Raw genomic sequence first — 10901 nt, 5'->3', positions numbered from 1 at the left:
CCACTTGCCTGGAGGGCCCTACCTGACTGGAGGCTTCCACATTGGAGCACCAGGCCGTGGTATGAGCCGAGGACTGGCAGCTGGTACATACCGGGGATTTTTGACCAGCAAAGTGTCTGCAAAATAGCTCCATGTCAACGGCCCCCCACCATGACACCACCTGGAACTGAGCCCAGGTAGCTGCCACCTTAGCCGCAAAGGATCGGTGGTAATCATAAAAAATTGTGCCACCGTATTTATGGGCCAGATCCACAACCTTGTGAAGATAAAGGTCCAACTCCTCCCTTCTACCTGGGCTAACAGCGCAGATGATATCCCTAAAAATACCAAAAGCCAGCACAAATTCCGGTACACTGAGTTTCCGACTCAGCCTGGGGTCTTTGGTCTTTAGAACTACAGATACCTCCCCACAAGAAAAAGATTTGTTCTCCGACACATCCTGAGCCGCTATGAGCAGGGAGGCCAAGTTAACATCTTTCCCCTCCAAGATGTCCTTTTTGATGTTGGCCGGGATGAAATGGGCTGGAGATACCACAGGTGGGGCAGCCGACGGAGATGGTACCGCTGAAGGGAAAGTAGCGACATTACCTGCGGCTGGGCTTGGGAGCGCTAACGCTGGGGATGCTGCATCCACCACGGTAGAGGCTGGTATTACTGTACTAGCCACGGCCCGGGCCTCCATCACCTCCATCCTTTCCTGCAACTGGACCATGGAGGTAGCCATTGTGTTTAGCAGCGCATGGACCTGTACCAATGCGTTATGCACCGTCGCATGCTCAGCGCTGGTGGCGGGAGATGATTGTGACAGGGGTGGGAAGCATAGCCTAAACAGTTCTGCTTTCCTAGCCGAAGAGGGGAAAGGAATGCCTTTGCGGCGGAGTTCAGCCATGAGTCTGGGTACGGTCCAACTTCTCAAGGACGGTGAACTTCCGAGCTCCGAACCCCCGCGAGGCGGTGTAGGCGGGACGAACGAGAAGTCCTCGCTATCAGCCACTTGAGACATACCGAAATCTAAAGAGACAAACTTCAAAGAATAACATGAAAGCCCTCGCCCCTCAGCCAGCCCAAATGCGTGACAGCCTAGGTGGCCGGAAATAGCGCGTGATCTACCAAGCGGGACCCCGACCCTGAAATGATGAAACGAAATGAGCGAAATGAGTGAGCCCGAGCGACCTGCAGCGCGACAACAGGTAATTAAAACGAACACTCAGGGCTACGATACCCACAGGAGCGTGGTGGGTATGTATGAATGAGAAATGATGGTGCCATACCAGACATGAGATGTACGGCGAGAAGATTGTGGTCCAACAATCAATTAATGACCCTCAGCCTGTACGGAACTGTAGACGTGACAGAACCAGAAAGCAATATGGACCTGGAAAAACTAACTATACCCCTAAAAGCGAGCAAATACGTACCAGCTGACACCGGGAAGACACTGTAATCCGACCTGAAAGAGTTAATACCATGTACCGATGGAGAAATGAGCGCAAGAAATGTATAACCAGACAACAGAAATGAATGAGGTAACGATGTGAAATTGCCGCCCTAAGCGACCGCATCCCCCACCCGAAATGCCCAGTGAGGTGGCAACTGCCCTCTTTGTAAGATTGAAGCAAACGCATGACCGATTGATCAATGAAAAAACCGCACGTCCGACACACTGAAGATGACCGACCTATCAGTGAAGTCGCATGACAATTTACCATTGACAGATCGCATGAGATTACCCAAACCTAACTTATGACACGTACTGACGATATGTCGCCTGACAATCCCTGAAGACTAAAGTATGACGATCTGCCAAGCCAAAACGCAAGACCGTCCTGACCAGACAAATCGCATGGTAGTTAGTTCATGGCAACCGTGCAGTTACCCCCCCTTCGCATGACCGTTTGTCAGATAAATCGCATGACCATTTCATCAGACAAATCGCCTGACCGTTTCAACAGACAAAATCGCATGACCGTTTCAACAGACAAAATCACATGACGTTTCATCAGACAAAATCGCATGACTGTTACCTCAGACAAAATCGCATGACTGTTACATCAGACAAAATCGCATGACTGTTACATCAAACAAAATCGCATGACTGTTACATCAGACAAAATCGCATGACTGTTACATCAGCATGACTGACCAATCGCATGATCGATACATCGGACAAATCGCATGACCGTTTCGTCAGACAGATCACATGACCGTTTTCCGACAAATCGCATGACTGTTTACCAAGAAAACATGACTGTTTTAACAAGACAAACGCATGACCATTTATAAGGAAAATCGCATGGCTGTAGTAAGATGAATCGCCTGGTCGTGCCAGATGCCCATGATGAATTCCCCCCACAACTGATGTGACAGATTTTTACCCCCCCCCCCCCCTCCCAAGACTGGCAAATCTGCATGGAAAATAACATGACACAGGGTAGTCAGTTTACCAATGATACCAATGATAAGCCAGATGAACATGACACCAGCATGCAGGCAGATACCAGGAAGCCCCCCCCCGACCTCTAGCCCCTCCAGCCAGATCTGGCGACATGCCTGACACCCCCCCCCTTTGAGTTTATCCCCCTGCGAGGCTCCCGAGGGTTTCCCCTGTGGATGCTGAAATGAGCGCCCGGCCCACCCCCCCCCCCGCTGCCACGAGGCGCACCTGCGGGCGAATGTAAGCGGCGGACGCAAGTCCCCAATGCTGGACGCGGCCCCCCCCCACGATACCTGACAGCCCTCGAGGCCTGGAGACACACTGGAGCCGCGATCTCAGCTCCCTCCACGCTAGTCGGCGCACAGCAATGACGTCGGCGGTCGCGGCGGAAGTGACGCACATCAACAGGAACGGAGGCCGACGCTGGACCCGGCAGAGAAGGGAGGATAAGTACTCCCCCAGACTCCGCCTACAAACACAGGCCGGCCTCCGTCCAGCCTTCCAACTTGTCCTTCGGTCCAAAAACAGAGAACTTACTTTAAAATTGGACCGATGGACGCCTGACCGATAGGTCAAAACTAGGGTTGTCCCGATACCGATACTAGTATCGGGACCGATACCAAGCATTTGCCCGAGTACTTGTACTCGGGCAAATGCTCCCGATGCTTCACCCGATACTTGTCCTGTGTCCTCCTCCAGCCCCCCCCTCCCTTTTTATGCAGTCTCTCAACCTCTGTGCCCCCCGCCGCTGTTTCCTTCTCCCTCTGTGCCCCCCGCCGCTGTTTCCTTCTCCCTCCGTGCCCCCGCCGCTGTTTCCTTCTCCCTCCTGTCCCCCGCCGCTGTTTCCTCCTCTCCCCCGTGCCCCCCCCTGCTGTTTCCTTCTCTCCTCCGTGACCCCCGATGTTTCCTCCTCTCCCTCCGTGCGTCCCGATGTTTCCTTCTCTCCCCTGTGCCCCCCCGCGGTTTCCTTCTCTCCCCCGTGCGTCCTGTTGTTTCCTTCTCTCCCCCGTGCGTCCCGTGTTTCCTTCTCTCCCCCGTGCCCCCCCGCGGTTTCCTTCTCTCCCCCGTGCGTCCTGTTGTTTCCTTCTCTCCCCCGTGCGTCCCGATGTTTCCTTCTCTCCCCCCGTGCGTCCCCCGCTGTTTCCGTCTCTCCCCCGTGCCCCCCCCCCCCCCCGGAACTGTCAGGATGGAGAGCGGCGGTAGGAGCCGGTAAACCCGGCTCCTTACTGTTCCGAATGGACAGAGTCAGCGATGACTCTGTCCATTCACAGAACTGAATCATCGTAACCTGTCGATTACAATGTTTCAGTTTTATGAATGAAGAGAAGACGCTGTCTTCTCTGCATTCATTTTCAGCGCAGCTGATGCTGCTGAGAAAGGGACAGGGGAATCTGTATCCCTAGTCCCTTTCTCTGTCTCAAAGGGGAGATGTCAGAGGTCTGTTAAGACCCCTGATATCTCACCAAAGCCCCCCCAACAGGGTTGATTAAAAAATAAAATAAAAATTGCAATAAATAAAAAAAAAATAAAAAAAAATGTAAATGGTAATAAAAAATTCAAAAACACACTGACAATCCACTACCCCCCCTCTAAAAAAATAAAAAATAAAACGCCACTGTAAAAAATAAAAATAAAATAAAAAAAAGTAAAAAAAAAAACAAACAAAAGAAAAAAACGCCACTGTCACATCACATTAAAAAAAAAAAAGTATCGGTATTCGGTATCGGTGAGTACTTGGAAAAAAAGTATCGGTACTTGTACTCGGTCCTAAAAAAGTGGTATCGGGACAACCCTAGTCAAAACCGATGGTTAGTACGCAAAAGCATCTTTTCCAAACCTGGGCATGCTCAGAATCAAGTCGACGCATGCTTGGAAGCATTGAACTTCATTTTTCTCTGAACGTCGTTGTGTTTTACGTCACCGTGTTGGACTCGATCGGTTTTTGAATTGATGGTGTGTAGGCACATCAGACCATCAGTCAGCTTCATCGGTTAACTGATGAAACTGAACTTCAGTCCGTTTTCATCAGTTTGGACTGATCGTGTGTACAGGGCCTTAAAGTTCCTTCTCTTGCCCACACTGTACAAAACAACAAAAAAAAGTATTGGCTGAAAACAAACTTTAATTATAAATGTTCTTATTCCTTTTAATTAAAAAAATATGTTTACTGGAGCAGCTGTATAATGACACTTGTTTGAATGACCCTGGTAAAGTTAATAACATCATGTGTCAGTCAGTGTGTGAAACACTGGCAGACAGAATCTCATATATTCCATAATGGACACAGTGTTAAAATGTATTTAAGATGTGCTTCTGTCGCCATCAGTCTTGGTGGGAGAGGAGCTATTCCCAAGAGTAACCATATGCAAACTTTTTTTAAGACAAAACTTCATTCCTTTCCATGGGACTTTCCGTGCTCTGGTGAGAAATTAAACATATTTGTTGTGTCTTGTCTGTTTCCTGTATAAATGTTACTGCCAGGCTAATATGTGGCACAAAGCTTATTACAAATAAACTCCCTGCAAGGAGCTTAATGTGACACAGATACTGCAAAATGAATAACGCTTCTCTGTATCACTACAGACTAAATCCTGGAAGCCACATAGGCCCTTTTGCCAGTATGCCCTCCTGTGATATTATCCCGCTCCACATTGAGGGCACTGTAAGCAGAAGCCGATCAATATGGTTCCTATGGTGTAAAGGCTGTTACTGGTTCCCTTTCTTCATTTGACTAAACTAAGTGAGCAAGGCTTAGGCCCCGTACAGACGACCAAACATGTCTGCTGAAACTGGTCTGCGGACCAGTTTCAGCAGACATGTTCGGTCGTGTGTAGGCCCGAGCGTGCAGGATTCCAGCAAACATTAGCCCGCCGGGCCTTTTCCCAGCGGACAAATATTCCTGGACTTGTTTTAAAACAGTCTGCTGGAATCCTGCCCGCTCGGACATGTTCGGTCGTCTGTACAGACCTACCGTACATGTCCGAGCGCCCGCCATCCCCCGCATGCGTCGAATGACTTCGACGCATGCGTGGAAGCATTTAACTGGCAGGCCCGCCCTCGTCGCGGCGTCATTGTCGCGGCGACACCGCGTCATCGTCGCGGCGACACTGCGGACACGCCCCGCGTATTGTTTACGCGCGGATTTCTGTACGATGGTTAGTACAGCCATCGTACAGAAATCCCCGGGCAGACATGTACGGTGTAAACGGTCCGGCGGACCGGTTTCATCGTACATGTTTGCCCGTGTGTACACGCCTTAGAGGTAGGGCAATTTTGTAGGTTTACAATTCAATTGACTTAAAGGGTATGTAAAACCCAACAACTTTTCTTGTTTGGTCCCTTTTAGTTTGTTTTGTTTTATATCGTTGATAAGTTGAAAAAATTACTGTTGATTAAGGATGAGCCGATGGTTCAATCTGAACTTTGGCCTGTTCCATGGGAGCCAAGCATAATATATAGAAGCAGAATTTCTACCTTTTTTGTATATGACAGCTTCCATTTGTCAGTTTGGGTCGCTTTCTATGAGTAGCGCCGGAATCATTCGTGTGTACCACCAGGTCATTGAGGTTTTTTTGTCAAGTCAATGGGTAGCAGGTATCGTGATAGGATTTACAACAAGGGAGATTTTTGCGGATTTTTTTTTTTAATAGAGAACTTGTCAAACATTTGGGTGTCTCTTTTTCTAGGTGACATTATTTTGTGAACGAGTAGGGATACCTATACTCATTTAGATTGAGGGGACGGTATCTGGAAACCCCCCCCCCATTGTTACAGCCTTCAATAAGCCTATTCCCGGCAGCCACCCATAACCACTGGCCAGGGTTGTGGGGAGGAGGTCCTTGTCCTCAACAACATGTGGACAAGGTTGTTTCCCTGGGGGGGGGGGGGTCTCTTTCTTTGTCAATCAGAATGCTCCAAATAAGGGTTGGATTTTTAGGGGGTGGTAAGGGTTTTTAGAGGGATTGGGTCTGCCTTAAAATTTGTACAAGACCCCAAGGGGAAAAACTGATTGTCCATTAGCCTAGGCAATTCGATTTTTTTATTTTTTTTACAGAATTGGTTCTTATTTATTTTAATGGAGTTTGTGTTGGCCATCCAAACTTCTTTGAAGTTTCCTGAACACTGCTTGAACCTAACCTTGGGCAGTTTGGCTCATCGCTACTGTTGATCTTGCCAGAAATCTTGATTATCCATGCTCTTTGTCTGTGCTGTATTCTTATCATTCACATTGATCCTAGTTATGTCTAAAGGACTACAACTCTTCCACTCAATTTTAAGAAGATGAGAAGGGTAGGTTTCTCTAGTTCTGTCCTGTTTGTTGTCCTGATACAGTACAGTAAATAAGCATCACTCTAGGACAGGAAGTGTGCTACTAGCAGAATAACCAGATGCAAGTAAAGGATTAAAGGCTAATAAACAATAAGGACTGGTAAGTGACAATATATATATATATATATATATATATATATATATATATATATATATATATATATATATATATATATATATATATATATATATATATATATATAGATAGATATATAGATATATATATAGATTTTGTGTAGCCACCCTGCCATAAGTAGAAGTGTCTCTTTAAAGTTAGACAGTGTTATAAATATTAATGTTCCCCCTGGGACATGGCCTGGGAAGGGTGCATGTGGATTAGGCTGCTTCTTAAAGCATGCCTAAAGAATTTTGTATGTGATTGAATTTGTAAACTCTTCTTGTCTGAAAGCAGGATGGAGTCCCTGTTGATGCTGGTGGACTCTGCTGAAGAAGACTAGGAAGGGAGTTTAACAAGACACTTGGCCATTCATTAAAATGAGAAGAAAAGAGGTTTGACCTTACACTACGTCAAGGGTTCTTTACTGTAAGAGCATCAAGACTGTGTAATTCCCTTCCACAGGCGGTGGTCTCAGCGGGGAGCATCGATAGTTTAAAAAAACTATTAGATAAGCGTCTGACTGAACACAACATACATGGATATGCAATGTACCGTATTTTTTGCTCCATAAGACACACCTTGGTTTTAGAGGAGGAAAACAAGAAAAAAATATTCTGAAACCAAATGGTGTACCAAAATATTTACCAGTGCCCATAAAATGCAGCCTGACTTGTGCCTATTAAATGCAGCCTTGACTTGTGCCTATTAAATGCAGCCTTGACTTGTGCCTATTAAATGCAGCCTTGACTTGTGCCTATTAAATGCAGCCTGACTTGTGCCTATTAAATCCAGCCTGACTTGTGCGCATTAAATCCAGCCTGACTTGTGCGCATTAAATCCAGCCTGACTTGCAGCCTTACCTGTGTCCATTAAATGCACCCTGTTCTGTGTCCATTAAATGCAGCCTGTTCTGAGCTTGGCGACTGGCAAGGAAGTCATCACAGTTGCCTGTCACTCAGAAGAGAGAGCAGCCCGAGCGGCAGTACTCCATTCGGCCACTGGCGCTGCTCAGTTTTATTTTTTCTGTGAGTGACATGAGATCGCCCAGCACTCGAGGGAGACGGCCGTCTTATATTGTGAGATGGCGGCGGCAGCAGCGGCGACAACGAGCGTAGGTTCTGTTAGTATTCGCTCCATAAGATGCACAGGCATTTCTCCTAATTTTTTGAGGGGAAAAAAGTGCGTCTTATGGAGCAAAAAATACGGCAATACCGACATATAATCACACACATAGGTTGGACCTGATAGACTTGTGTCTTTTTTCAACCTCACCTACTATGTAACTGTAACGGTCACCGCCGTTTACGACTTTCCATCAACCCATGACAGCTTATCCGACACACAGACAAACCAGCAGGCACGATCCATATCCATTCCCCAGAAAATGAGACTGACCGCTCTATTCTCTGCTTCAAAATGTATGAACACTTTTAATGGTTAGCTCTCAAGTTTATATACAGTTTTCAAGGCATGTTTCAGTGATCACAGGAACAATCAAACTCTCCACCCACCCATCACACCCTGGGTGGGCTTCAATACACCTTCAGATGGCTAATTGCTAAACATTCCAGACTTCTCGGCGCCGGTCTATAATTATCATGACCTAATCACTGCACCTGAGAAATCACATTCCTTCTTTAACCACTTCCCGACGGCCGTACGACTATATACGGCCGCCGGGTGGCTCTGAATCTCTGGGAGGCCGTGTTTTTACGGCCGCCCCTTTTCGCGTTCCCCGCGCGCGCTCCCGAGCGCGCAGCGGGGAACTGCTGTGCTGGCCGTGTCCCTTGGACACAGCCAGTCACAGATCGCCGTGAACGGCCAATCGGAGCGGCCGTTTCCTAGGCGATCTGTGCGGCCAATGAGAGATGATCTCATATGTTTACATATGAGATCATCTCTCATTCCCGGCTCTCGCAGACAGCGGTGCTGTCAGGGGAGAGAGGAGACGGGTCTGTGTCTCTTGTACATAGAGACACAGATCGGTCACCCCCCCCAGTCACCCCCCCTCCCCCACAGTTAGAACACTAATTAGGATACACATTTAACCCCTTCCTCACCCCCTAGTGTTAACCCCTTCCCTGCCAGTCACATTTATACAGTAATTAGTGCATATTTATAGCACTGATTGCAGTATAAATGTGAATGGCGCCAAAAATGTGTCAAAAGTGTCCGATGTGTCCGCCATAACGTCGCAGTCCCAATAAAAATCGCAGATCGCCGCCATTTCTAGTAAAAAAAAAATTTATACAGTAATTAGTGCATATTTATAGCACTGATTGCAGTATAAATGTGAATGGCGCCAAAAACGTGTCAAAAGTGTCCGATGTGTCCGCCATAACGTCGCAGTCCCAATAAAAATCGCAGATCGCCGCCATTTCTAGTAAAAAAAAAAAAATAATAATAATAATTCTGTCCCTTATTTTGTAGGCGCTATAACTTTTGCGCAAACCAGTCGCTTATTGCGATTTTTTTTTTTTTTTTTTACTAAAAATATGTAGAATACGTATCGGCCTAGACTGAGGATAAAAAAAAAAACGTAAAAAAAAAAAATTGAGCTATTTATTATAGCAACAAGTAAAAATATTTTATTTTTTTTCAAAATTGTCGCTCTATTTTTGTTTATAGCGCAAAAAATAAAAACCGCAGAGGTGATCAAATACCACCAAAAGAAAGCTCTATTTGTGGGGAAAAAAGGACGTTAATTTTGTTTTCGAGCCACGTCGCACAACCGCGCAATTGTCAGTTAAAGCGACGCAGTGCCGAATCGCAAAAAGTCCTCTGGTCAGGAAGGGGTTTAAGTGCCCAGTATGGAAGTGGTTAAGAGAATTCAAACAAAACACCATCACACAATGAATTCCCCTCAATCCACATCTTTAGACAGACGTTCTGTCTCCGCATACAGCTTGATAAGTTCCATTCCCCACACAAAACAATATTTAGCATACATAATGAGAGATCCTGGACCAGACTCAATTAGCATGTCAACAGTCTACACAGAGAGATGAGTCATAGAATAAACCAACACTTTGCAATATGAGCTATCAGTAATGTCCCCTGTCCTGTAATTTAGGATATCATTTCTCAGTCACCCTATGGCCCTATCGGACATAAGGTGACCCTAGACATAAGACTCCTTGGTGACGCCAGTACAGGAGTACCCCTCATCCTTCCAAAGTCTCTGTTTGTCACAGGTCATTTTGTTACAGTAACTATGTAGGAATTGGATGAAGACCCAGTTGGTGCTGGTGGACTTTCCTGCAGAAGATTGGGTATATGATAAAGTCCCAGGTGGTGCTGATCGACTTCCCTAAAAGAAGGTGATGATTGGTGTCCATAATACTTACTGAAGGATCGCAGTCCACAGGAGTTTCGGATTTGACCTAAAGGCCCTTTCCTGTGCAGTAACTTGTTGAATACAATTAAAGGCTGGAGTATATGTGACGTGATACTGACCCTCTCTCTCACAGACTGTGAGTAATAAATCTACCTTTTATTTAATCTATAGGGACTGGCACCCAAATCTTTAAATATCCTCCAACACTAACCATGGATCCAAATCTGAGATGAAATGTCAGCCTGGCATTTATTTTGTGTTTAGATGCACTTTAATGCAAATACAGGTCTATACACCCAAAACGCAACTTGTAGATAGGGATGTAGGTCAGGAGCATTAGACGTGTCTTGTTACATTTCATGTACCTCCAAAATATAAAGTGCCTTCTGATTATGGGGGATACCCCTATGTGGAACTTTTTCTGACAACAGTTTAATTTTTATGAGATATTCTTGTATATTGCTACCCCCAAGAAGGTGTTTGGTAGTTTGAGTCCTCTGTTCTTTGCCTCAACTCTGTGAATAACCTTGGCTCCTCTGACACACCAGGTTAAAATGATAGCAGCTGCTGTACTGCAGAGAGCATAAGGCTATGTATTCAACACACAGTTATAACTCTGTATCTGAAGATAAACACCAGTCTTGCTAGGCGTAAAGAAGTACATTATATTGTAATTAATTGAA

The sequence above is a fragment of the Rana temporaria genome, chromosome 3, assembly GCF_905171775.1.
Source record: "Rana temporaria chromosome 3, aRanTem1.1, whole genome shotgun sequence".
NCBI lineage: Eukaryota > Metazoa > Chordata > Amphibia > Anura > Ranidae > Rana > Rana temporaria.
This window is presented reverse-complemented; position numbering follows the sequence as displayed.